This window comes from Pristis pectinata, chromosome 18 (assembly GCF_009764475.1).
Source record: "Pristis pectinata isolate sPriPec2 chromosome 18, sPriPec2.1.pri, whole genome shotgun sequence".
Classification (NCBI taxonomy): Eukaryota; Metazoa; Chordata; class Chondrichthyes; order Rhinopristiformes; family Pristidae; genus Pristis; species Pristis pectinata.
In genome coordinates, this window is record NC_067422.1 from 43285834 (window position 1) to 43313417 (window position 27584).

General features: G+C 45.5%; 3 non-coding genes across 3 annotated transcripts; 2 read left to right on the top strand and 1 right to left on the bottom strand.

The window, feature by feature from the left end:
* The first annotated feature begins 2682 nt into the window (after window positions 1–2682).
* On the top strand, window positions 2683–2756 carry trnat-ugu (transfer RNA threonine (anticodon UGU)). The gene has a single exon. It is a non-coding gene; the product is annotated as a tRNA-Thr (tRNA).
* Window positions 2757–11464: 8708 nt separating this feature from the next.
* trnap-cgg (transfer RNA proline (anticodon CGG)) lies at window positions 11465–11546 on the bottom strand. Its single transcript has one exon. It is a non-coding gene; the product is annotated as a tRNA-Pro (tRNA).
* Window positions 11547–18646: 7100 nt separating this feature from the next.
* trnas-uga (transfer RNA serine (anticodon UGA)) lies at window positions 18647–18728 on the top strand. The gene has a single exon. It is a non-coding gene; the product is annotated as a tRNA-Ser (tRNA).
* The last annotated feature ends 8856 nt before the right edge of the window (window positions 18729–27584 follow it).

Here is a 27584-nt window from a genome sequence, read left to right on the forward strand (position 1 = left end):
CGCTCTACCTCGCAGTTTACACATTTTAATTTCCAAACTGTCCAGCCCACCATTCCCCCCTCTGGGTTGTGAATGCATTCGCGGTTGCCATCAGTAGATTGTTGTATATTTGGGTAACAACGGTTATGGAAACGGACTGGAGAGTGAGGGAAGGTAAACCATAATCTTGCTCGCAATCGAGATGACCAGAAGAACATCACGATAGGCTATTGGACAAAAAAATGAACAACTTGAGGATGACGTGATCTGTGGAAGGACAGGGCTGTTCAATGGCAGAAGCGAGGATGGACGTAGAAAAAATGGGGTCAAATTGAAGAAAACAGGGAGGGAGAATCAAGATTTAAAACACTTAACTGTCAAGATTGTGATTCGAACCTACGCCTCCAGTGGAGACATTGACTTGAACGCAGCGCCTCAGACCGCTCGGCCATGCTGATGAGAACGGTTAACAACATGATTAATTTAACTACTGCAGCAAATGAAAATATTAAGGTGTGTTTACGTTACCCGGGGGTGCGTTCGGAGAAAATACAATCTTCATTTTCAGCCGGGTGCTACATTTTAGAAGCTCGTGATTTATTTCATGATGGACGGACAGGCAGAGAATAGAAGGAATTGGGCCACTTGATAGCAAATAAGATTAGTTTAATTTGGTATCATAGTCTGAGAAGACGTGAGTGGGTGAAGGTCCTGTCCATGGTGTTGTCCTGTTCTGCTGCATTGTACAGAACCAGTCCCACAATTGCTGTCATCATCAGATAGATTTTCGCTGTTTGACATCAACTCACCGAGCTGATCCTTGTCACAGTTCCAGAGCGGGACTGGGCAAGCAAAAGGTCACCAACATTCTGTCCTCACACCTCTGACTGAACCCCGCCGTCTCCAACCCCATTGGTCCGTCGCCGTCTGGCGTCATCTCTTCAAATGTTGCCTTGCTTCCTAAAGTAACAGTAACCGCATCAGTCGTCTCTGAACTTGTCCGTCAGGTTCCGCCCCGCGTACGTTTCTGAAGTAAGAGAAACATATGTTTAATGTTCTAACCCAATAGCCACGCAGCTTCACTGTGGTGTCTCCACAGCTGCGATTTTACCTGATGAATGTGAAGCTGTTCTAGACAGTTTGAGGAGCTCCTCCCCGATGTTTATGAGACCGTTTGCAGAAATACATCACAGACAAGACACATGAAATGAAATGAAATGAAATGTGAAACTAACAGGCGACATTTCATTATGTTGCCCATGAGGGCGGAGTTACCGAGGTAAACGCGGCGCTGGAGATTGCTCGAAGCCGAAGCGCTTAAAACGCGTGCGTTTGAATCAGATGAGACAGTTGTGCTGGAGGGAGTGACCGACAGAATAGAAGCAAAATCACATTGGTAAAACGACCGTGACAGGACACGAGCCTGAAAGCTACCGATGACCTCTCGTCAACCATCGAAGTGAGACGCCTTATCCATTAGGCCACACGGTCGCACCCTCTAAGGAACGCCAAGAGAAAGAGTTAAGAAAACTGCTCGGGCCGATGTCCTGCGGGTGAGTGAGAAGGAGGGATGAATTTCTCAATCACAGAGAGAATTAACCAGTGCCAAGAATTTCCACATGTGGAATGATTCGCGATGGAGCTGCATGCACTTACACACTGAACATCGTTTTCATCCCGGTTGGAAAATTAGAAAGTTCACTTTTCCTGCCCCACCCCTTCCCGCTGACGGATGCAACGCAGTCAAGCTGGCTAAGCGATATGTGTGGAGTGAGCTATTTCAGAGCCGTAATTAATTGTGAGTTGTGCGGACCACTTGAGGCAGACATAACGTTCCGTTCTCCGTAGGCCATCGGTAGCAACACGAGGTTCCTCTCCTCAACATCTCCAGTGTTGTGTATCATTCGACGGAGTTGATCAAGGAACGAGTGAATAGAAATATGGTTAAAGCTGTGCAACACCAAGACCAGTCACGGATCTTTTATGACAGAAATAAATGAAATAAAAGCGATCACAAATTGAAGCAGAAAATGTGTCATCATGCAATTTCGTCACATTCTAAGAACATAGAGAAATATAAATTGTATCATTTCTGAAGATCTGCAAATTTCCGTCCCTCGCTTCTCACACTGAAGGCATGCAACGGAGGGAAATATATCCAGATCTGGTTGAGAACCAGAAGTCAGACTGTAGAGAGTTTGCCTGCGTCAGTCCCAGGGAAATGTATTCCCGAAGTTGAATATATTCAAACCATCATCCACCTCCCTCTCTGGAAGCGATTTCATACCGGCTGCATCCCGTTCTCTTCTGTTTGCACCTCGTTAAACAAACAAAACAATTGGTTTCCATGTCCGTACCACCTGAAGAAGTTATAAATCACCGGCTATTAATGGGTTCGTCTATTTTATTTCACCTGTGAGGAACTTTGAATCTGTGGTGCGATCAAACGTAAAGAGCGGAGGTGGGGGGGGGGGTGAAGTGTTAGAGGTGGTGCAAATGGAGGCGTCGAAGTGTTCATTAAATCAGACGGAGTTGTCACTGCGGAGAAACTGTTCCTGGATGCGGTGATACAATGTTTGGAAGAAGACGGCGCAGTGCATCTGAAGAAACGAGCAGCATCTGAAGTAATTCCCTCGCCAGCAGACGAACAAGAGAATTTAATGCAATTTACATCTCATTATTACAGTTGTGGGACAGCGCGAGGGCTCCGTGGCTTAACTGGTCAAAGCGCCTGTCTTGTAAACAGGAGATCCTGGGTTCAACTCCCAGTGGAGCCTTTCATTTATGGGTTGAATTGCCGTATGATGAAGGCGGGTTCCATTCAAGCACCGCCGTTCACGCACCTCCAAACATGAAACAGAAAGACCAGAACAAATAAAAAGCCTCCAAAACGCTACAGGTCTGTTGGTGTCTGCGGACCAAGAAACAGGACGAGTGCTTCAACCAGATGACGTTTCCGATTCCGCTTCCTTGCGTTTTTGCGGTGTGGTGTTAGTTTAAGGTGACAATCGTTTGCAAACGCGGCCGTGTCCCGCTTTATGACCTCACCCTGGTCCTGTTGACAAACGATCTCACCCCGCGTTGCGCAGGTGTTTTCGACTCGAACTCCGAGCAGCTTTCTGTGTATTTTAACACGTGGTAGCAGCAGCGTTGGGGCTATAAGCTGGAATGCAGATTTACATTGAATACTTATACACTCATTTGTTTCGTTTAAATTTGGGCCAAGCTCACTACCTTCCCATTATCTCCCAAAGCAACTTTGGACTGTTCTGCAGCTCTACAGTGATGTCATAGATCCTGGCACCAATGCAGGATCTTAGTCACGTGATTTGAATTCTTTTTTTCGATTTTCTTCTGCAAAATATGTCCCAATGCATTTCTAATACTGCAACAAGTAATATTGCCGCAGTAGGTTTGTACCCAATGGCAGTGGTAGGATTCGAACCACTCTTCCGAGGAGACTGGATCCTTAATACAGCGCCTTAGACCGTTCGGCCACACTTCCACACACGAAGATGTTTTCCGTTCATTACATAACAACACTCATTGGTTGAAAATGTTAGTCTTGAAAGTTCTGTGCCCTCCGTGTTTGATTCGAAATTATTTGTGCCAGAGGCTTGTTGCGGCTTCCCGTTTTCCAATCCATCCAATGTCTCCTCAAAGTAGACCGGAGGCAGAAGAGTTAAGCGGTTGGCACGTCAGACGGCAAAATGGCAGACCACGAGGTTTTCCAGTCGTCAGTTCAGGGACGCTAATTTTCATGAGTACTCTCAGTGTCGACATGGGTCAAAAGAGTTCAACTCAGACATTTCCAGCAAATGCAAGGAATGACCTCACCACCCTACCTACCTGTACTGTTACGTACAGCGAGACTTGGGCATACACATCAAGATGTCCATAAAGTGTGCTGTCAAAGTTCTTCATCTAAATGAAGCAATCCCAGCTTCCGCAGCTTAAAATTGCAAATGAAATCACTCACAGTGGCAGCGATACCAGAAAATCTCTTTTAGCCCCTCTCTGGGTTATTCACAACCGTTCTAATGTGTGCGAACAGATATCTGCAGAAACGTCCGATATTGGCAGAAGTTTTCATGAAGTCTTTACGATTTAATGACGTTCACCCGCCGCTGCCTTTACTGCAATCAGCAAAACATGCACCACACCAGAAACTGTTCCGTCTGCACGGTTCTACCCATTGTCTTCCGAATCTGGGTATTTAATTTAAAGAAGTAATAAAGATTACCATTTCGTTAAGGAGTTTCTGCGGGGATAGGGAACCGCATAAACTGGGCACTTGCATGTTGTGGGGCGACAGGTTCAGGGTAAAGAGTAACGTTATTCCCTGAATTATAGAAGACAAATTTGTCGATTTTTCTTCATAACATATTTGAATTACAATGAACCGAATGCAAGGAGCTTGTTAAAACTGCAACATTAACATAATTCAATAAGTTGAGTAAACTTGAGGCAATCAAAAATATAAAACATTGACCTGCACACAAACATCCATGGACATCCTAAAGACCGAAGAGCACCCAGACGCTCAGTCATTTAACTCTGCATTCCAGCCAACCTCGTTATCGTATCAACACCCTTTTTGTCAAGTATTTATCTCAGCCGTCTTTGAAATCATCAAAGACTCAGTACCCACAGCCATTTTCAGCACTGACATCGGATTCCGTGGTGTGACTGTAAACATGTTCGTCTGACGGTCACTCTCCGACACTGGTGGAAACACGTTGAAATCTTTCCGTAGCTTCTGTTTCCTCCCAGAACGGACAGCCTTCACCGAACTCCCTCCCTCTGCTTTGTTGTCAATGTCCTGCGGATTACATTTTTATGTAAAATAGTGTCCTAGATCAGCGTGGTTTATGTAGTGTAGCTGTTATCACATTAGCCTCACAGGCATAATGTCCCCAGTTCAGTCCTGCGCAGGAACATGATTTTGAATCCTGCTCCAGGTAGTAAGGCGATTTCGTCTTGCCGTTCTCATTAGCCTTGAAAACAGCCGCCAACATATTTTGCTCTGATGTTAGGACACCTGATTCGGTTAAACCAAATTCAGTTTATCCAAATAGCCCTCATCACGTTTGCGGTCTCTCCTCCCCTCTCTCTCTTTCCATATCTCACTACGTTGCCATGTTTCCATAAACTCCTTTACTCCTCCTCTCTCCCGCTATTTTCATCTATCACTTTCCGAAGGGGACTGTTATTTAGGACTGAAGGATGGAAGAATATCTCGATTCAGATGAATTCTCCCATGCGACAGCTGTGAGGACTTGGTTAATGGCTGCATTTGACACAGTGAGGGTTAGAATTTTGGAAAGTGAAGGAATCATGGAACAAGAGAAAAGACGGAAAATTGTCTTGAAATCGACCAAACATTGTAGAATGTAGGAGCGAGCTCGACGGGCAGATCGGCATATGCGTGCTGCAATTGATTTTGCCTTTTGTCATCTTCCAGTCTTCATCTCACAATAAAAGTCCCATTTCTCCATCTACCCTCCGCTTCTCTCTCGCTCTCTCCATTCCCAGCTCTATCCCTCACCCACTTTTCAACCCCGCTTCACTTTATGTCTGTTGCTCAGATCTGTTTTCCGATTCAGCATCAATATTATCCCACAAGATATCTGGATACAGTCAAAACCTAGCCAATGACTATATCTGCGTTACCGTATGAAGTGGCATTTGGAAGGCGAGAGGTGGGTGTGGCAGCTGATGCCGCCTGGAACTGGGGTCATAAGGGACATTACCTGCAGTTTCTGGCCAATGAACAATACAGGCAGTTTTGAGGACAGACAGACCATCACTGGGTCCAGCATTCACAGGAGATGTGTGGAAGTTTGGGTGTATAAACAATGGAGACACAGTGACAGACCAGGACTCATAACACATGCCAGGTCCTCAGAAACGCGGCGATTCCGGATAATCACTGGACGTTGACTGGTTACCGGGAGTGGAGAGTTGGCTGGGTATGGATACCTGCACTCAGTAAGAGAGAGAGAGGCTGAGACAGAGGGATAAATAAATAACCATAGAGCCATACAGCGCAAAACAGGCCCTTCGGCCCACCATGTTGTGCCGTCCATCAAACCACCCTCACATTATCTAACCCTTGCCTCCCGCATATCCCTATCTCACATTCAACCATATGCCTATCCAAGAAACTCTTGAATCTGTCCAATGTATCTGCCGCCACCACCACACTAGGCAGTGCATTCCATGCACCAACCACCCTCTGCGTTAAGAACCTCCCCCTGACATCTCCCCTGAACCTACCACCCAAACCCTGAAAGCTATGCCCTCTTATCTTGAGCATTGGTGCCCTGAGAAGGAGGCGCTGACTGTCTACACTGTCTATTCCTCTCAATATTTTATATATTAGGTTTTGTCCTTTACCCCGAACTGTCGACTGACAATACAGTCCGTCTTCTGTTTAGGTCACGTTATTTGATATTACGTGTCCTCAATAAAGTCAAATTTGGGATATTTTGGCCCTGTGCAATCTGGGTGGGTTCACAGTCCGCAGGACTGAGCCCTTTACATCGGCAATGGTGAGGAACAGATTGAGTTAAAAATGGGAATAGAATAAGAAAGGAATTACCAATCGGCACTGACTCACCAACAAAAACTTTTCACGAGGACAGTCTTTGAAGAGTCGGTCCCGAGTCAGTGTGTGAGCGGACCGTTATCTTCCTGTTCGATACAGAGAGTCAGCGGAAGGCGGCTCCCAGGCACGCCTTCTACGGAGAGATATTTTGTGGGACAATATTCATGCTGAGCTGTTGCTAAGGCAGTCCGGCTGCTTCTGTCGCATGCACTCCGCGGGCGCGGGCGACGATCCGTGTCGTTTTATTGATTTCAATACCCAGAGATCCCGTTTACATTGTAGTCTCTGCTGATCTGTCGGGAAGATTCAGCTCGAAATGTGGCGATTGACTTCATACGCCGACGGGAAAGTTGCTGGTGATACATGAAAATATACTCACTTTGAGAAGCGGCGGCCGGAATTTCAGCAAAAGGAGAGTGTTGAATGCCGAATGTATAAAAGACGATCTGCCGTCACTCGGATTCGAACCGAGGTTGCTGCGACCACAACGCAGAGTAATAATCACTACACGATCACGGCCTCACACTTGATCGGTGCACTTCCTGCACTGTCAACCCCACTGAATCAAGTATGATTCACCCACTGACCTCCGCTGAGAAGCATCGGGCTTCTCGTCCACGCTTCCACAGTTAAAACACAGAAAATATTGGAAATGCTCGGTGATCAGCCGGATCTGCGGCAAGATAAGCAAAGTCAGTGTTACGGGCCCTAGATCCATCGACAGAACAGAAAAGGCTGCCAAGGAATTTTGTGCAGTTAGTGTGTGGGAGTGGAATGTCTCTGACAGGGTCAAACTGGGGTGACGTTTCGGTCGAAACAAACGGCTGGAGGAAGTTAGCGGGTCAATCAGCATCTTTGAAGAGCAAAGGATAGTTGACATTTCTGGTCGATACCCTATAAATGAACTTTGACCTCGGGGCTGACTGTAAACAAGATTATCTGGTCAATGAGTGAATGCGACCAGTTAGAGGGTGAGAACATTGTTAAATGCCCCAGTCAAATAAAAGGTCGGAGTTGGGAAACGCAGAGCAGTAAGTCCAACATGTGAGGCTGGGCATGTGCTCCAGTCTCAGAAGGAAAATAAGCAAGCGAATGTCACAGATGGGTGAGTGATACAGAGGGAGATATCAAGCTCACAATTCCTGTTCTTGTGAAGAGCAAGGCTGGCAGAAATAGGACTCGTTAGTTGACGAGGGGAATTGAGAATTCTCCGGAAATGAATGAGTACTGAGCGGCTGGGAAAAAGCGAATCCTTTGAGGGGTATAAGGAATGTGGGAGTACACTTGAAAGGGAAATCAAGAGGCCAAAAGTGGGACATAACTGACCTTTGGTGGATGAGGTCAAGGTGAATCCTAAGATATTCTGTGGATATTAAGAGCAAAGAGTAACAAGGGAGAGAATGTCCATGTAAGGATCCCATGTGTCGACTCATAGAAAAGATTGGTGAGATCTTACATGGATATGCCTCGTCTGCATTCATCATGTAGAAGTTCATGGAAGCTAGGGCGTTCTAAAACCCGTATCGTGACGTCTTCAATCAAATCCACGTGACAAAAGTGTAGGCACTGTGAGTCTTAAAGCGCACAATGGGGTTTATGTCACCGGACCTGACAACGCGTAGCCTACGATATTGAGGAAAGGCAGGGAAGAAATTTCTGTGGCGCTCACAGTGATTTTTTTCAACATCGTTAACCACGCAAAAGCAACTTGAATGCGGGGAAGTGTCTAATGTTGCACGCTTACTTCATAAGGGCTGCAAGGACAAGCCAGGAAACTATAGACCAGTGAAGGGAATCATGATGGGAAAATTACTTGAAGGTGTTCCGAGAGACAGGACCTACTTGCATTGAGGAAGGCACGGACTCAAGAGGGATTGTCAGCACGGCTTTGTGCCAAAACAGCTGCCTGACGAATTTGACTGAGGTTTTAAGAGTTGACCACGAAGTTAGACAAGGCCAGGGCCGACGACGTTTATAGGACTATGGATTTTACCAAGGCATTTGAAAAGGTCCCCCGTGGTAGGCCCTTCAGGAAGTTTGGATCACATGGGACTCACTGAGAACGAGTCAACTGGATGCTAATTTGGCGTGGTGCTGGGAGTCAGTGTCCGGTAGTGGAGTGTTCCTGTTGTTTTGTTTTGCTGTAAGCCGGTGTCCAGTGGAATTCCGCATGGATCTGTGCCGTGTCCCTTGTTTGTCACATCTATATTTGCGATAGAGATGAAAATTAAGGTGGCATTGTCATTACCCGTGCGGGAGAAACTAATATTGTTGGGTTAATGAAGGTTAGATGAGACCACGACAGGACCTCGATCATGTTCGAGCTGTAAGTGACGTTGGTGAGACGGCGCTTGGAAAACTGCGTGCGATTCTGGTCAACTCGCTGCAGGGAAGATGTCGTTACCCTCTGGAGGGTGCAGAAAATATTCACAAGGATGTTGCCGTGACTGGACAGCTTCACTTATAAGGAGAGACTGGATAAACTGGGACTTTTTCCCCTGGAGCAACGGAGGCTGAGGAGTGACTTCATGGAGGTTTGTAAGATCATGAGGGGCATGGATGAGTTGGATGATTTCTGTCTCTTCTTCTTGGGTAAGATCGACTGGAAGTGAAGATCATTCTTTTCGGTTGAGAGTGCAAATATTTAAGATGATCTGACGGACAATTTGTTCACAGTTGGTGGTTTTCTTAGTGGAATGGGCTTGCAGAGGTAGTGGAGAGACGGGTGCACGTACAAAGACATGCAGGAAGTTACTTGGAAAGGAAAGGTTTCGAGGAATATGGGCCCAACGCAGGAAAATTTGACTGGATCAGGTCGGTTCCTTCGTTAATCTGCACGTCTTGAGCCGAAAGGCCTGTTACCGCCGAGGACAATAAAGATCTATTTCAGAGCCGATCGACGCCCATCTCTCACCTCTCAGTACATCGAAGACTGCAGTAATGCTGCTCTCACTTTTTCTTTAAATTTTCACCGAGATGCTTTACAGCTGTGCTGGCAACACGAGAAAATGATTCCCTGTAAACAATTGTTTCCAAATCGTTAATTTATGAAAGCTGCATCGAACTGACAAAAGCGATGCCTTGAAATATCCACTAATCGTTAAGATCGCGCCACACGGGATTTTAAATAGTTAATTCGAATTAATTCTAATCCATCAATTAGAAGGTGTTGCAAAGCTCCCAAAACCTTGTTGAATCAATTAGTAGGGTAAGTGCAGAATGGGAAACCGAATTAAGTTTCAGATTTGTGTCGCTGCACGTTACATTGTCTGGCAATCAGCATTCGTATGAGATTGTCTCTGTGCCACAATCGGCCAGCGCTTTCGGCTGTTAACCGAAAGGTCGTTGGTTCGAGCCCACCCAGGGTCGGTGAGCCAATGTTTTGTTCCCAACATTCAACACTTCCGGGAGTGCTGAAACAGCGAAATGACCATTTCCTAGAGGTGAGAGTTTGAAAACCTGTTGTTGAAGCACAACTTGTATATTGTATAGAATGTGGATTATTTCGAATTTAGATTTTTTATTCGAATCAAATAGATCATTTGGCCTCCAAAGAATGAAAGAAACAAACAAAAAAAAAGTATCGTCGCTGGTTCCTTGTGCTGAAAGGCAACCAGGGAATGCCGGATTGTTCTGTCGGTCAAAGACAGCGAGTTTGCATGTGTCGATGACGTCTGAGAGTTCTGAAACTTTAATTTCCTATCTGTCTACAGATCGTATTTCCACTTTAAATTTACTTCAGCGTAATTCTACATTTGATCAGGAATATATCCTTTTACCATTTTATGTTCAAATGTTTCAACAGGAACAATACGCATTGTAATGGAAATTGGACAGGAGTTGTGATTTCAGTCATTATTCCACTGATCATGCTCGTTCATCTTTCAATGAGTCCTCGGTGTTTTTCTGAAAAATTCTCACACTGACTGTGATGATGACAAAATTATATGTGCCACATAAAAACGAACCATACAGCGATACAGGCACGGAGGCAGGGAGGGATATAGCGGGAAAACAGGGCTTTCAGCCCACTGAGTCCACAAGAGACGTTCACCACTAACATACGCCAATCTTTCTTCATTCGTCCCATATTCCTATCAATGATCCCCAAATGCTATCCATCAACGACACAATCAGGACACGTTACGGTGGCTAATTGAGCTTCCAACCAACGTGTCCTTTGGTCATAGGAGGAAACTGGTGAACATGCAGGAAACTCACATAGTTAAAGGCGAAACTGCACACCGCACCCGGTCAGGCTGAGGTGACGATTGAACCCGGGTCTAATACGTCTGGGCTTGATGGCGCAAAGAAGAACGCGTTGGACTTCTAACGTGCAATTTACTTGAAAGTGAACCAATTTACGTGATGAAACTGTGTCTTGCAATTGAATGGCACGGTGATTTAAAGCACGGCTTCGAGGGTATTCCAACTACCCTAGACTTGGCAAGCATGTTCCGAATTTCTTTGTTCGAAATCGAGTAGTTTTCAGTTATTTTCTCTCCTTGTGAACACAGTTTAGTTCCTCTTTTTCCCCACATGCTTTTAAACCTTAGTTGTGAAGAACAGTAACAGTTCCTCCCGGTCAAACGAGAAGGCACCCAATGAGCCCATGTTATCCTCCCAATCCGAGAGTCTTTGGAAGGTGGAAGGAATCGGGAACAGACGGAGGAAGCCCACACATTCACGAGGAGAACGGACAAACTCATTACAGACAGCGTAGGAATTGAACGCTGATCGTTGGCACTGTAACTGCGCTGCGCTACCGTGCCGCACCAAACACGTCACATGAACAGTGGAAGGCAATCGATTTATCAGGAAAAACAGATGATTTTCAGCCGATTTCGGTGTAAAAATTCACGGAAACTCTAAACCCGCTGCGAGCAGGGCTCGATCCTACGCGGGAAAACACCACTGGATTCCGAATCTAAGGCCTTAACCATTCGGCCATCGCAGCTTCCCTCTGTTGTCTTCCTGTATTTCGATCCCTCTTACGACAGCCACAGCCAAGCGAATTTAATTTTCTGCTTCCTCTGATGTTCTTCCGCTTCCATCACTGCTCAATAGTCTGGTATGTCCATCCATTATCACGGAATGTCAGTCGCCCTTCTGCGCTTAATGAGATTTTCTGTCTATTTCCGTCTTTCAGCTGATAAATGTTGCAACAGGATGCCTGTTTCAGGGACAATTTGAGAAGGTGCAGGCATTGAAAGTTCTTAACTGGAGTTTCATCAGAAAGGGAAACACTGCAACTCAGTTTTAGAACGGGGGCCATCAGCAGTGACATATTGTGGGTTCTGTTCTTAATCTTATTTTTATCCCTGCGGTAATTCAAAGGATTCCTGAATTCTGCCGTCAATTTTCAGGAGGGGGCAGTGTGTTGATAGGCTCTTACTCGAAAATCCACCGGCGCTGGAGAACATTTACTGTGCGGGCTCCCTCTGCAAGAGGAAAAACGCAAGTGAGTCTCTTCTGGGTAGACTCAAAAATCCTGCTGCGTCATCGGAAATTCGTGCCGATCAATTGTTTGCAGAACATTATCCAGGAATCCGGTCCTGCAACGGAAGGGCAACTGTGGGACTGGTTTTGTCGCTTCGTCAGTGAACGAATGAAGGGAACGGACGCGAGTCTGCGTTTGACGAAATTCGATGTTTTATTCAGTAACTTTATCTATATGCACCAAAGCGGGCATCTGTGGGCTCTGCAGCCCAATAGATAGCGTGTTGGACTTCTAATAATGTGTGACCAAGTAACTCAAAGGTTGTGGTTTCGAGTCACACCAGAGTCGGCATTTTCTCCGAATTCGTTCCAACAAAGTCAGAATTCGTGTGGGGGTGGTGACGTCACCTGATGTAAGAAAATCTGGCAATTCAGGTCCTGGTCTGAAATAATCGACTCGTTCACTTAAACAAGGAAAGGAGGTGATTATTTTCTCTTAGAGCGTCCGAGTCTGTGAAACAGTTGGGGAAAATGTTGAAGGTACTGAGTCTTTCATTATCTCAAAAGCGGGTGAGATAAATTTTTGAAAAAAAGGGGGCTGATACGTTCACGGGGTTGTCTGGAATACAGAATCAAGCAGACAGTCTGATCACCCGTGACCCTCATTAAATGATGGAGCGTCTGGGTGCTCTTCCGTCCTTCCGATGAGTACGGATGTTTGTGCGTGGCTACAAGTTTTATAGTTTTTGTTTTCCTCAGTTTACGCATCTTCTTCAATTACATTCATATTGCAATTTTGAAAAGCCCCCTGCATTCTGTTCACTATAATTCAAACATATCCTGAAGCAAAAAATCGACAAATTTGTCTTCTATAGTTCAGGAAATAATGTCACATTTATCGGTAATCTGTCCCTTCACAATATGCAAGTGCACAGATTATGTGGTACTGCATTCCCACGTAAACCCCGTTTCGAAATGGTAATCTTTATTGCTTCTTTAAATTAACAACCCGGACAGAAGGCACAGTTTCTGGTGTGCTGCATCTTTTTCTGATTGCAGAGAAGGCAATGGCGGGTGAACGTTATTTAGGCATAAAGATTTCATGAAAACTTCGGTCAATATTATACGTTTGTGTATATATCTGATCGCACAGTTTAGAACGGTTGTGAATATTCCAGAGAGGGTCTAGAAGAGGTTTTCTTGAATCGCTGCCAATGTAAGTGATATAATATGCAATGCTAAACCGCGGAAGGTGGGATTGCGTCATTGAGATGAAGAACTTTGAGAGGTCACTTTATGGACATATTTGTGTCCATGCACAACGATCACTGAACGGAGCAACAGAGGTAGACGGGGCGGTGAGGTCATTCTTTGCATCCGCTGAAATATATCATTGTCACCCAACAGACTCATGTCGACATTGAGAATATCCGTGAAAATTAGCGTCCGTGCACTGGCGTCTGGAAAACCCCGTAGTCTGATCCTGCGGCCAACGTTGAAGAGATATTGGAAAGTTTAGGAAAAGGGAAGACGTATCAAGCCTCAAACACTATTTCTGGGCAAGAGTTTCAAAGCATTCAGTAAGGTCACAGAATTATCAATATTAACATGTTCAACCAATCAGCTTTGTTATGTAATTTACGAAGAACAACTGTGCGGTAATGTGGCCGAGCGGTCTAAGGTGCAGGAGTAAAGCTCCATTCTCCACGGAAGTGGCGGTCGGATCCCACCACTGCCATTGTGTGCATACCCACTGAAAGCAAGATTACCTACTGCAGTATTAAAATGCATTGTGAAATGTTTTGACGAAAAATATCTAAAAACGTCACAAATCACCGTGCCTGTGTTAATTATATCATTGCAGGACTGAAGAACAGTCCGTAGTTGTTATGCGAGATGTTGGACAGGTAGAGATCGTGGCCCGTATTTCTACGAAGCAAATGGGAGCAAAGCTGTGCAATATCAATCCGCATTCCAGCTCATATCTGCAGCGCTGATTTTTAACGTGAATTGAAATACAGAGCGAACTGATCGGCGGTCGAGTCGAAATGACCTGTTCAACGCGGGACGGGATCGTTAGTCAACAGGACCAGGGTAAGTTCACAAAGCAGGACACGGTCGTGTTTGCAAACGATGTTCAGCCTAAACGAAGAACACACGAAAAACGCAATGAAACGGATGACGAAGTCATCGGAAACTTCATCTGGTTGAACTGCTCGTCCTGTTTCTTGCTCCCAGTCACCAACAGACCTGTAGCGTCTTGGAGGGTTTTTGTTTCTTCTGTTCCTTTTTCTTTTATGTTTGGAGGTGCGTGAATGGCAGTGCTTGCATGGAACACACCTTCATCACACGGGCATTCACCTCATAAAGGAAGGACTCTGCTGGGAGTCGAATCCAAGATCTCCTGTTTACTAGAGAGGCGCTTTGACCAGTTGAGCCACGGAGCCCTCGCACCGGACAAAAGCTGTAATAATGGGATGCAACTTGCATTAACTTCTCTTGTTCGTCTGCTGGCGAGGGAATTGCTTCATATTTTGTACGTTTTCTTCATATTCCCTTCTCGGTCTACTTCCAAACATTGTATCACCTTATCCAGGAACGGATTCTCCGCAGTGACAATTCGGCCTGATTTACTGAACACTTCTTCGCCTCCATTTGCACCACCTCTAACCCTTCTCCCGCCACCTCCGCTCTTTATGTTTCATCTCACCACAGATTGAGAACTCCTCACAGGTGAAATAAAATATACAAACTAATCACTAGGCGATTATTTACAACTTCCTCAGGTGCTACGGACATGGATTCCAATTGTTTTTGTCTATTTTACGAGGTGGGAAGAGAAGGTACTTGGAAGCAGCCGACATGAAATTGCTTCTATCGAGGGAGGTGGCTGATAGTTTAAATGTGATCAACTTCGGGAATACATTTCACTGTGAATGACGCAGGCAAAGACTCTGCAGTCTGACATCTGGTTCTCAACCAGGTCTGGATATAATTCCGTCCGTTGCTTCCCCTCTGTGTGAGAAGAGAAAGACGGACATTGCAGAACCTTAATAATGATGCAATTTACATCTCTCCATGTTCTTAGGATGTGCAACAAAGTTGCGTAGTTATACTTATTCTGCTTCACATTTTGATCGTTTTTACTTGATTTATTTCGGTAATTAAAGATTCCTAATTCGTGAATGTTCTTGGTGCTGCACAGCTTTAAATATACTTCTGTTCACTCGTTTCTTGGTCAGGTCCGGCAGATGACATATTGCACTTGTGATGTTGATAAGAGGATTCGTGTGGTGCTACTGATGACCCACGTATAAGGGAACGCGATATCTGCCTGAAGTAGCCCGCCACACTCGCGATAAATTTCGACGCTGAAGCAGCTCACTGATCAATTTCACTGAGCCGACATGACAGCATTGTATCTGTAAGCGGCAAGGGGCGGGGCAGGAAAAGTGAACTTTCTAATTTCCCAAAAGGGATGGAAATGTTGCTCAGTGTGTAAGTGCATTAAGCTTAATCGCAGAATCATTTCACATGTGCAACCTGTTGACAGCGGTTAACTCTCTGTGCTTGAGAAGTGTGTCCCTCCTCTTCGCTCTCTCGCAGGACATCGGCCCCAGAAGGTTTCTTAGCTCTTTCTCTTGGCGTTTCTAACAGGGTGCGACCGTGCGGCCTAATGCATAAGACGCTGACTTCGGTTTTTGATGCGAAGTCATCAGGAGATTGCAGGTTCGAGTCGTGTCGCGGTCGTTTTACCAATGTGGTTTTGCTTCTATTCTGTCGCTCCCTCCCTCCAGCACAACTGTCTCATCTGATTCAAACACACACGTTTCAAGCACGTCGGCTTCGAGCAGTGTCCTGCGCCGCGTTTACCTCAGTCACCCCGCCCTTGTAGGCAACAAAACAAGATGTCTCCTTTTCGTTTCACGTAACGTTTTATTTCATGTGCCTTGTCTGTGATGTATTTATGCAAACGGTCTCATAAACCTCGGGGTGGATCTCCTGAAACTGTCGGGAGCAGCTGCTGCTCGGAAGGCGGAGTGTGCTGCACATTCAGCAGGTCAGATAGCAGCGGAGAAGACACCACAGTGCACCTGCATAACCATCGGGGCAGGACCTTAAACACACGTTTTCCTTCCTTCAGAAACGGTCTCGGGGTCGGAACATGGTGGACACGTTTGGTGTCGCCATGCCCGGTTACTCCGATTCCGGAAGCAAGGCTACATTTGATGGAAGACGGCGACGGAGGGGTGGACGTGGAGACTGCGGCGTTCAGACCAATCTGTGAGGACAGTGTGTTGGTCACCTGTTGGTTGCCCAGTCCCGCTGTGAACCCGTGCGAAGGATCAGTTCGGTGAGTTAATGTCAAAGAGCGATAATCAATCTGATGATGACATCAGATGTGGGGACTCGTTTTGTACAATGCAGAACAGGACAGCACCATGGAGAGGATCTTCACCCCATCACATCTTCGCAATCACGACGCCAAGTTAAACTAATCCAATCTGCTTTCACGTGGCCCATTTCCTTCTATTCTCTGTCCGTCCGTCGATCAATAAATTAGTCACGTGCTTCTCAAATGTCGCACCGGGCTGACAACGAAGTTTATATTTTCTCCGAACCCACCCCCTGCAACATGAATGCACCTTAATCATTTCATTGGCTGCAGCAATTAAATCAGTCGTATCGCTACCTATCGTCGACAGGATGGCCGAGCGGTCTCAGGCGCTGCGTTCATCTCGCAGTCTCCACTGCAGGCGTGGGTTCGAATCCTACTCCTGACAGTTACGCATTTTCAATCCTGATTCTCCCTCACTACTTTCTCCCACTTGTCGGCAATTTTGCCTCGCCCCATCATCGCCTCGGCCATTAAACGACCCTGCCCTTCCACAGATCACATGTCTTCCACAATTTACTGTTTTTTCTTTCGTCCTTTCGTCCTTTTTGATCTTCTTCTAGTCCTCTCAACTGCTAGCGAGATTATCGTCCAGCCTTCCCTCACTCTCCCGTCCCACCTTCACATCCGTTGTTTCCGAAACATGCAGCAATCTACTGATCGCAACGGTGAATGCAGTCACAACCCAGAGGGGGGAATGGTGCGTTGGACAGTTGGGGAATGGGAATGCTTGTGTAAACTTCAAGGTAGCGGGAGACTGAAAACCAGATAAATACAGACAGTGCAGGAGAGGAAGTGTTAGACGGTGAAGTGAAAGAAGACGTGCATGTTCAGCGAAATGACGATGGAGGTACGGAGAGGAATGTGAGAAGGAGCTGAGCCAGTTGGTCCTGGTCCCAACTCTTTTTCTGGGCTATTTATCCAAACCCCTCTACTGGTGATCCAACAACTATTCATCCACCCCACTTCATATAATTCCAGTGATCCAGCTTCCACCACCCACAGGGGCAGATAATTCGTGAGATTCTTCACCCAGTGGGTGAAGAAAATTTTACGTACATCAGTTTCAAGTGACCTGCTCTATATCTTAGAGTTCCGTCCCCTTGCTTTTGACTCTGACACTGGTTGAAACGTCCCAACACCCGCCTGTCAGTCTCCATTAAAACCTTTCTGTTTGTCCGAATAAGGTCGGCGCACGTTTCGCTGAACTCCAAGGAATTGGGGTCCGTCGTCGTTCAACATGAAGAATTCTTAACTGAATGAACTAACACAGTCCCATGGTATTCAGATGGAAGTGACAATTCCAGCCCAGCTTTCAGTGTTGGTGAATATTTTCAATCATTTCAGTTAAGAGGCCCACTTTTGCAGCAGTCTCGTGTGTGAACTGAATTCCTTGATATCAGACACCAGACGGCTGTTTCTCAGAGAAAGCGGATTAGTTTTATTTCGTTGGTGACATTGTGTCTAAATGTTTGCAAAGAATTATCGATTTCAAAGAGTGCAGGCGATCTCCATGGAGAGGAGTTTTCACCCAGTGTGTGAAGAGAGCATCATATCACTCAAATCAGCACAAACATGACAACTTCATGAATGTCGAGTAACTTAACCATCTGTGGAACCGCCCTTCTGGAAAAGAGCTTCAAATCCGCACAGTCGTCGATTCTCCTCTGACCGACTGTAGAATGGTCCAGAATATTCAGCCAGGGTGTCTTTCATCATGTCACCACGTCGCTAACAATCCTGCAGACATTAAGACATTTCAGAAATGACCGAGATCGAATCGTTCATAAACACTCACATGGTGGAATTCAGTGGAACAACGTATGGACTTGACCGCAATGTTGAACATCGCCAGGATGGTTGAAACGCCGAGGAGGCCTTACCTTTCGCTGCCCATCACCCTGTATTCAGAGGTTAAAGCGACCCACACGTCTGTGTCACTGTGAATGAAATTCCGTGTCTTAAGGCGCCGGGAACTCCACTTAATCCATGCAGTGGAAAACACGTTCATTCTCGGCACAGAAACCAATTACTTCTCTCCACCCTCACCTTCTGAACTAACGGTGCAGAAAATATATCTCCAAATGGCACACGAGTTATGTTGGTAGCTGACAGATGAATCACCTTCTGTTCTCTCTCTCTGGCTGCAAAAAAGCATTTTAAACCCACACCAGGCTCAACCACCGTAGCTCTGATAGAGTGTAACAGTAAGCGCAGACAGAGCTGCGATGGCCGAGTGGTTAAGGCGTTGGACTTGAAATCCAATGGGGATTCCCCACGCAGGTTCGAACCCTGCTCGCAGCGCTCACAATTTTATACACGGGGACCAGACGGGCAACTGCCGCTGCTAATTCTAACGTACAGCCAGGACTCCCCATTCCTCATACATTCGGGCAGACATTTGCACCCCAAGAAATAGGTCCACCTGTTGGCTTGATATATTGATAGAACCATATATTGATTGAAGGTGATCAGATACGCGAGGGGAGGTTGGCCCATCATACGACTGCGGTTTCCTTTAAAGAGGGGAGATGCACAATTTATATTCCGACAAAACAAGTCATCTCTTTTTGCCGGTTCGACTTCATTATTTTTCGAACTTCATCAAGATTTTCAGGTCAACCGTCTTATTCATTGCCAAACTGAAGGAACTGAAATGGTGAAATACACACTGGACACTTCGCCATCTGAGGTGTGACCATGACTTTGACCATGACTTTGCCTCTGCTGTGCATGTGGCGATTATTTATGATGCTTCACCTGTACCTGTACTGGATCCAGTCATGCTTGCCTACAGTTCTGACCGAGTCCATCCCAGAACATGAGCTGCCCTCTGATCATGCTCCCTCGGCTTTGGACGTTGAGAGCCGGTCCTTCCCCTCAAGACACTTTCTGGTCTGGTTCTGCAGCCGGAGTTGTTGCAGATCACTGGCAGCAGGTGGCAGAAGCGAGCGGGATATCGCCGAGGGATCGAGGGCGAAAAACGTCTCACTGCCCAGATTGTGACGTGACAGTGGATCTCATTCCTCCACCAGACACCATATAATGAGCAATCTGGTCCTGCCGGTCACTGCTGACCACTGAATAACGTTCCAAACATGGCCCGACCTGGTAATGATTTCATATCTCCCATTCTCATGGTATCTGACGTGAAATGCTTCGGTGAGTTGATGGCTGAATATAAAATATCAACGCATAAAAGTTAGGCAGGACAGGTTGCAGTTTCAAACTATCCTGCCTAACCTTTTATCAACACATTCTTTTGGTCTTTTCTCAAACTAAACCGTTTGTGTCGGATTTGAAGAGGGTTATTCAGGACTGTCAGGGTGGCCGAGTGGTCTAAGGCGCCAGACTCAAGGAATGAAAGTCCTTCCGTTGAAACGGGGGTGTTGTGGTCTCCAGCTGGGGGCGCGGGTTTGAATCCCACTCCTGACATATGCTGATTTTTACATTTGTATTTTTTACTTTTTCAGTCGACGTCAATTTATGCCAGTTAATAGGACCGGAGCTGTTTGAGTGGATAAAAAAGTGTACAAAACACACCGTGGTTTTCTCTCAGCAGATCGCTATGCAGCGGATTCAGAGTGCTGGCGTTGATAAGTGAAGGGACTTTGGAGCGGAGAGTCCGTGACATTTTCTAACCACTGGTAATTGGTTGGACAGAGTGACGTTGATGCCATTTGCACAGGTTGTCAGTGACAGATTTGTTTACATTCTTGTTTAAATGACGTGCGGGAACAGAGATTTCACGACAGTTTAAGTCACGTTCTAAATGAAACATTAGCAGGGGATCTCGGTACCGAGGGTTTAACGACTTGCTGGATTAGAGAATTCAGAGACGCACCTTGCGGTAGACACGTCAGAGGGAGGTGCCAATAGCTCGGCCACTCAATATGATCCTGGCTGCTATTCCCGAGTCCCCAAACTCTGCTCTTTGCCAGTTCCACAGAGCCTCGATTTCATGATCGTTCAGAAATACATATCCATAAACTCTACAAATAGTCCAGTGACAACGTCCACAACTCTGCGTCGTGGAGAATTTCAGAGAGCGACGATGGTGCGTCAAGATCTTCAAACTATCCTCAGTTTTAAAGCATCAACCTTGCAATTAGTTTTCCTCAACAGTTCCTCTCCGACAAATGGACGCATCTCAACATCTCCTCAGTCACTGTCCATGGAACCTCACACGGTACAGAATGGCCACCCCTCATGATATATACTAAACAGTCCAGTTTTAACTTCATCACCTGTTGTTTTCAGCAGGTACTTTCATCCCGGGAGTTAGGTTAGTCCATGCTTTCCCAGCCGCCACCAATGCTACCATATCCGTCACCGATTCAACGGAGGAAAACTGTGCACATTACTCCAGGGGCGGCCTCACAAACCTATGCAATTGTAATAAATGAACGTTTCTGTTTCTGATCTCCAATCCTCATGCAATAAACGGCAATCTGTCAGATGGTTTCCTGAATACTTGATCCACCTGCCTGCTAATCTTCTGTGGTTTCATGCAGAACCGAACCTCGGTCTCTCTCTGCTCCACATATTTGACCGATCTTGTCTAGATTATAGCTAACCTCACGGAAGAACAAATTTTGTCCAGTTTTCGACACTGACTGAACCATCCATTTGCCGTCTAAATATCCTAATTGCAACACCTCACCCAATTACATTCATGTTATTATTAAACCTGCAGTCCGTGCGAGCATTTCCCTCGTCCAAGACAACAGTATTGGAAGGTAACTATTGTGGAGCAAGGAATGTTTTAGTTTCAGTTATTAATTTCTGAGTCTCACTGACCAAGAGTCACACATCAGCTCAATTCCCCCATCCCCTCATTCTCCTGTCTCCATAGAAGCTCGGGATCTTTATTTGCATATCTGTGTCAGTTATCCCTCGTTGTCAATTCTCTCTCCTGATCAGCTTTATCGTAATTTGTTGCTGTTTCATTAAAATAAAATTGCAATGTTCAGATGTCTCACCAGCTTTTACCACTTTGTCTGCTCTGGTGTTTGATCGAACATTCTCCTTCACCTCTCTTGTTAACCATGGGTAGTGCATATTTCTCACCGATGTCCCCTCACAGCTCACATCCGGAATCACACAAGGTGGATTTCAGAGCGAGATTCTAACCGAGTGGCCAGATGAGTTGGGTAGTTTGATGTAATCTGGATGACGGACAGTGAAGGCAGACATTTGGGTGAACATTGTTGATCGACCATGCAGTGACCTCAATGTTACTGAACGCGGTGCGCGTTTCACTGATGTCAATTTAGATTGTGTAATAAATATCCCAGGCTCAAAGGACCCAAGTGAAACTTGTTTGTTCAGTGACCGTGTACAACATCGGGCCAATGAGTTCCAAATATCCCACAGGAGAAGTTTCCTGCTCCATTAATATGGGAATAATTTCCATGTGCCGCTTCAGAGCCAGAGACAGAATTGCCCCGACATTGATGGGAATTATATCCACGACTGCAAGACGATGGACTTTAATTTCAAGATAAATGAAATATTTTATGATATCGAGAAGATATACTATCCTGTCCTGGCTATTCTTGATGCTGGAAAATCGTTTTGTTGTACTTAAGTTCTCTGCAACTGAAGTCTGAAACCACGGAGATTCGATTCATCCAGCACCTGCTCTCGATATGGGCCTGTCAACGCGCCGTCTCTCCTTTTTATGAACGTTTTTTTCCACCCGCCCATTGTCTGTGTGGAAATTAACAGAAGAAAAAAACACTTTAATCAATCAATCAGTGTAATATGATTTGATGGACATAATCCATTGCTGAGTTGCATTGAATGTTCACGCAGAACTCTTGTATATCACCTGACATGTGTGCTTTTGTGTGAACTGGATCATAGAACGTGGTCAGGAACAGGAACGTGGACTGCGTTGTCCAGTTCAGGAGGAAAGTGGATGAATGACATGATCACACTGATCCAGTGCTAGTCACACGATGTACAAGCGGACCCGGGAAATTCCTGCTCTGCATCAGCTGACGTCCTGTACAGTTAACACAGGATTGCTGTTTTCATTCTATATTTATTTCTTTGCCTTTCCCTTTCTTTTTTTGGATTGTTTTCCAGTTGTATTTTTAAAGAGAACAGGCTACTACGCCGACTCGGCACAACTGGGAGACACTTCATGGAGAGACTGCAGCTGGCGTTATTCCACCTCCTGCTCCATCGTCGTGCATTGGTCTTCTTCGTTGTTACTGGAATACATTGAATCTTGGATCACTTCATTGATACGAACATTTTCATCTGATGAATGTCTAATCTAGTTTCAACATCTATCGTCCTCCATGTTAAGGTGAATTGTGTCTGGCATACTGAAGGGTTTCATCATTCAAGGCATGCATGATCTGCCTGCAGGTAAAATAACATAATAAAACCCCAAACAGTCGTTGCATCCTTTGCCTGCAGCCAACGGGCTGAGAACATCTTTTTATCACTACTCACCTGACTGCCTGTATGAGTCGATCTGTCTGGATATTGATAGCAAATCAAATCGCACGAAAGGATTGTAGTGTTTGGAGTCATTTTAGCGGCGTGGTTAACTCAAAATGTCCCCCAAATCTAATTCCGATATCAAGTTCAAGCTTTTGTACCTCCAGAGCAGAACCTACATTTGCAAAGCCAGGGACTGATAAACGATTACTTTTTTGCATTCACATTGAATTTTGACAACATAATCTGCTGTTGGACATCGACGAACCTGACATCCTCCTCACGATGTTGCTGATTCGTGGAGCAGGATCGAAATGTCAGCACTGTCATTTAATGTTATCATCGGGAACTCTGTTTCTTCAAGATATTTATTCCTGGACAAGACAGAAGTGTTGACACACTTCTCATTCTGTCCTGTTAATTTGTCCTGTTAGTTTTCCTACACGGTTAACCTGGTGACGGCTGTGGTCCTGTCTCGGAGAAAGTGCGCTCTCTCCAGATGTCTCACCCGCTCCTGGGAGTAATGGCAGCGGCCGATCTACTGATTGTTATTTTTGATCTGATACTGAGGAAGATTCCGATTGCTTATGACATGCATTCTTTAGCGTTATCCACGTGTGTAATATCCACGCCGTGCTGCTTCACGCCGTCATGGACTGATCTGTCTGGTTCAACGTCACGTTCACGTTTGACAGATGTGTAGCCATTTGTTGCCAAATGTTGAAATCTCGGTATTCCACCGAGAAAACGGCGGCTACAGTTCTGGAAACAGTGACTGGCCTGAGCAGTAGAAGGAACGCATTCTGGTATTTTATGAATAGACTTTGGTCCAGGATGTCAAATTCACCTTGGTTTTGTTACTCGGATGTCCGTGTTCTAACATCAATGACCAGGACAATTGTTGAGTTTCTTCATTACCTTCTCACCACGTGTGTGCCGTTTATTTTTATTCTGCTCTCCAATACTTTAACAGTCAGACACATTTTACTGGCCAGCGGAGCCCGCAGGAGAATCCGGTGTCAGAATGGCGAGAAACTCCCAGAGACCGAGAGATGTAGAGTTGAAGGAAATCCATAATATTTTTGTTCGTCATCTCGGGAAACTTCATCCTGCTGTGGTCAGTATTTACAGTTTATTCCATATGGAATCGGTTGCGGAGTTCGGGATACAATTTCGTTTATTTCCCCAGTTTTGTAACCGAAATAGGTTTCATGCTTCTGCTTCCGAGTTGCTGCGCAAACACATTTATGCCATGACAAGACTTAGTTCAGGGAGCAGCTGAGGACTATGGTGATATATCCGTGCAGTCTAACTACAAGTCTAATTAAAAGCTGTTCATAGAGCAATCCGACAAGGACACAGACCTAACGGCCCAACCAGTCCATGCTGACCATGGTGCCCACTCAGCACATCCCAATTTCCTGCGTTTGGCCCATATCCCTCCACGCTTCACGCCTCCATGTACCTGTAGAAGTGCTTCTTCAAAGATTTTATTCCAAATGCCTCAACCACTTCTTCCAGCAGATCGTTTCATGTACTCACCACCGTCTGCGTGAACACGTTGTTCCTCGGGTCCCTTTTAAATATTTCCCCTCTCACCCTTATCATATGCCGCAAAATATGAGACTCCGCTACCAAGAGGTAAAGATTCTTGTCATCCACTTTATCTCTGACTCTTATAATTTTGTACATTTCTACAAGACCGCTCCTCGTTCTCTTTCGTTCCAGGAATAAAGACCTAGTCTGGCTACCCTCTCCCTATAATTCAGGCACAGAAAACACCCTCGTGAATATTCTCTGTAAGCTTTCCAGTTTAATGACGTCGTTTCTATAACAGGGTGCCTAAAACTGAGCACAGTGCTCCAGGCGCGGCCTCACCGACAACTTGTATGACGGGAACATAATGTCCTCATCTCCATGTTCAATGCCCTGACTGATGAAAGCCAGCGTGCTAAACGGTTTTTTCGCCACGCTGTCTACATGTGACGCCGCTTTCAAATAACTGTGCACTTTTACTCCCAAGTCCCTCTGCTCCATTACACTAGCTGGTGTCCTACCAATCATTGTATACGTCGTACGCTGGTTTGACTTTTCAAAACGTCTCAACTTGCACTTAAGCATTGAAATCAATTTGTCAGTCCTCGACCTATTCCTGAACTAATCAAGATCCCCCTGTCACCTGCGACAACCTGCACAATCAACAACACCTCCTAATTTCGTGTCATCCGCAAACCTACTGATGAACTGTTGTTCATTGGGGTCCGAATCATGTATATAACTAAAGACTAGCAAGGGTCCCAACACGGACCCCTGAACCACAGCACTCGTCACCGGCCTCCATTCCGGATCAACGTCCAGAAGCTAACCACTTCCAGGACCAACTTTTCTTTTCATGTGCTCTCCGCTCCTCTCTCCCGGGAATCTATGATAAGAAGACAAGATAATTTGATCGAATCTATTCTCGATCTGTTGTTCTCTGTAACTTTCCAAGCATAACGTGCATTATCTTTCAATACAATATACACGATACTTTGGGAAGTTCTGAAAGTTCTATTGGCCAACAGGGATAGTTGTTCGGGCTCCGAAATCATTAAATTCTTCGTGCATTGTGCAGTGCCACCGGTTAATGGCCGTCTTGTGAATCTTGCCGAAAGTTGAATATGCGGGAAACGTGCTCCCTGAAACAGAGCAGTAACTTATCTTTCCAGTTCTTCATTAAGTACCTCTCACTGTTGTCGGGGACCGTAGAACCAAAATATTTCAAGCAGATATGATGAAATCTCTGCCTGTTGATGGTCATTGCTGCCATCCGCTTTACCAGCCCAGACCTCAGAGGGCACGATATCCAATGAGCCTGCAACAAGTAACTTCTTGGTTAAACTACAAAAGTAAATAAATGGTTATTTATCCCATCAGGTAGAAAATTCATGGAGTCAGGGAGAGATTCAGCGCGGAGAAAATTCCATTCGGTCCAGCGTGTCCGTGCTGTCCATCAGCCGCCCATTTGCATGGATCTTATACACCCACTTATTCAAGTTCCGTCAGATGCTCTCACTCACTTTCACATTGGAGGCAATTTACAGGCTCCTGGTAATCTACCAACCCGCAAGACTTTGGAATGTGGGAGAAAACTGGAGAACTCGGAAGAAGTCCACGTGGTCACAGGGAGAATGTTCAAACTCCACGCACTGCCTAGAGCGCTGGAGGTGCAGACTGAACAGGGGATCCTGGATCTGTGAGTCAGCTGCTTTACCAGCTGTGCTGAGATATCATTATATCCAGTTGCCCTGACAACAGGAAGTCATTTCGTCAATCCCATTTAATATGGCAAAAAGAAAAGATTTTCGTGCAAACATTTGCACGCAAAATGGCAAACGATTCACCTGTTCACCATGATGTGGTTCTCCTACTGTCAGAATCCGCACCGTGAAATAATCAGTCTAAAATCAAGTTGTTCACAACTTTATTCGAGCATGTGCAAGGAAATAACTCGGACAGGGTTCCAAGGTATCGAGTCACAATTCATTCACTGAGTATTTTACTCCAATAAAAAGTATATCTGACCTGTTAGATTCAATGGGAACTCATCACCAGTCATAGAGAACATAGAACATGTAACTGTATAACGCAGGAACAGGTTTTACGGCCAACGATATTGTACCCTGCTGATTAAGTTCGTCAACAAATGCCCAACTCAACTAATCACTTCCGCCTGCACAATGCCGATGTACCTCCTTTTCCTGTACAGTTATGTGCATGTTAAAGATCCTCTTGAATGTATCTATCGTATGTGCCTCCGCATCTTCTCCTGGCAGCGCATTCCAGACACCCACCACTTCTGTGTAAAAATATTACCCCTCACATCTCATTTGAACGTAGGCCCTCTGACCTGAAATGCATATCCTCTGGTAATAGAATATTTCAGCCCTGGGATAAAGACACCAGCTTTCTACTCTGTCTCAGCCTGTTATATTCCTCCATCACATCTCCCATCAGCCCCCGTCGATCCAGAGAAAACAACCAAGTTTTTTCAACCTCTCCTTCTGGCACATGTCCTGTAATCTAGGTAGCATTCGAATAAACCTCTTCCGCGCCCTCTCCAAATGCTTCACATCTTTGAATTTTGGTATTGGCATTGGTTTATTTCTGTCAGTAGTACCGAGGTACAGTGAAAACTGCTCTTTAATATCGTTCGTACAGATCAATTCATTACGCAGTCCATTGGGGTAGTACAGGGTACAAGAAACAACAGAATTGAGAGTACAGTGTCATAGCTGCGGTGAAGTGCATTGCAGGTAGACAATAAGGTGAAAGGTCAAAAAGGTAGATTGTGAGGTCAAGAGTCCATCTCAACCGTTGGATAGTCTCATCAGAGTGGGATAGAAGCTTTTCTTGAGCCTGGTGGTATGTGCCCTCAGGCTCGTGTATCTTCTGCCTGCTGAGAGAAGAAAGAAGAGAGAATGACACAGGTGGGTGAGGTCTTTGATGAAAAACCTATGATTGTAAACATTAATTGTAACCTTTTATTATAAACCTCATAAAACATTATCAACCTGCAACATGACTTTTAGACCCTTGCACTCAATTCCTCCATTAACAAAGGCAACAATGCCATATACCTTCTTTATCACCATATCAACCTGTGCAGCCTCTTTCTGTGAGCTGTGGACATGGACCCCAAGATCTCTCGGCACATGAACACTG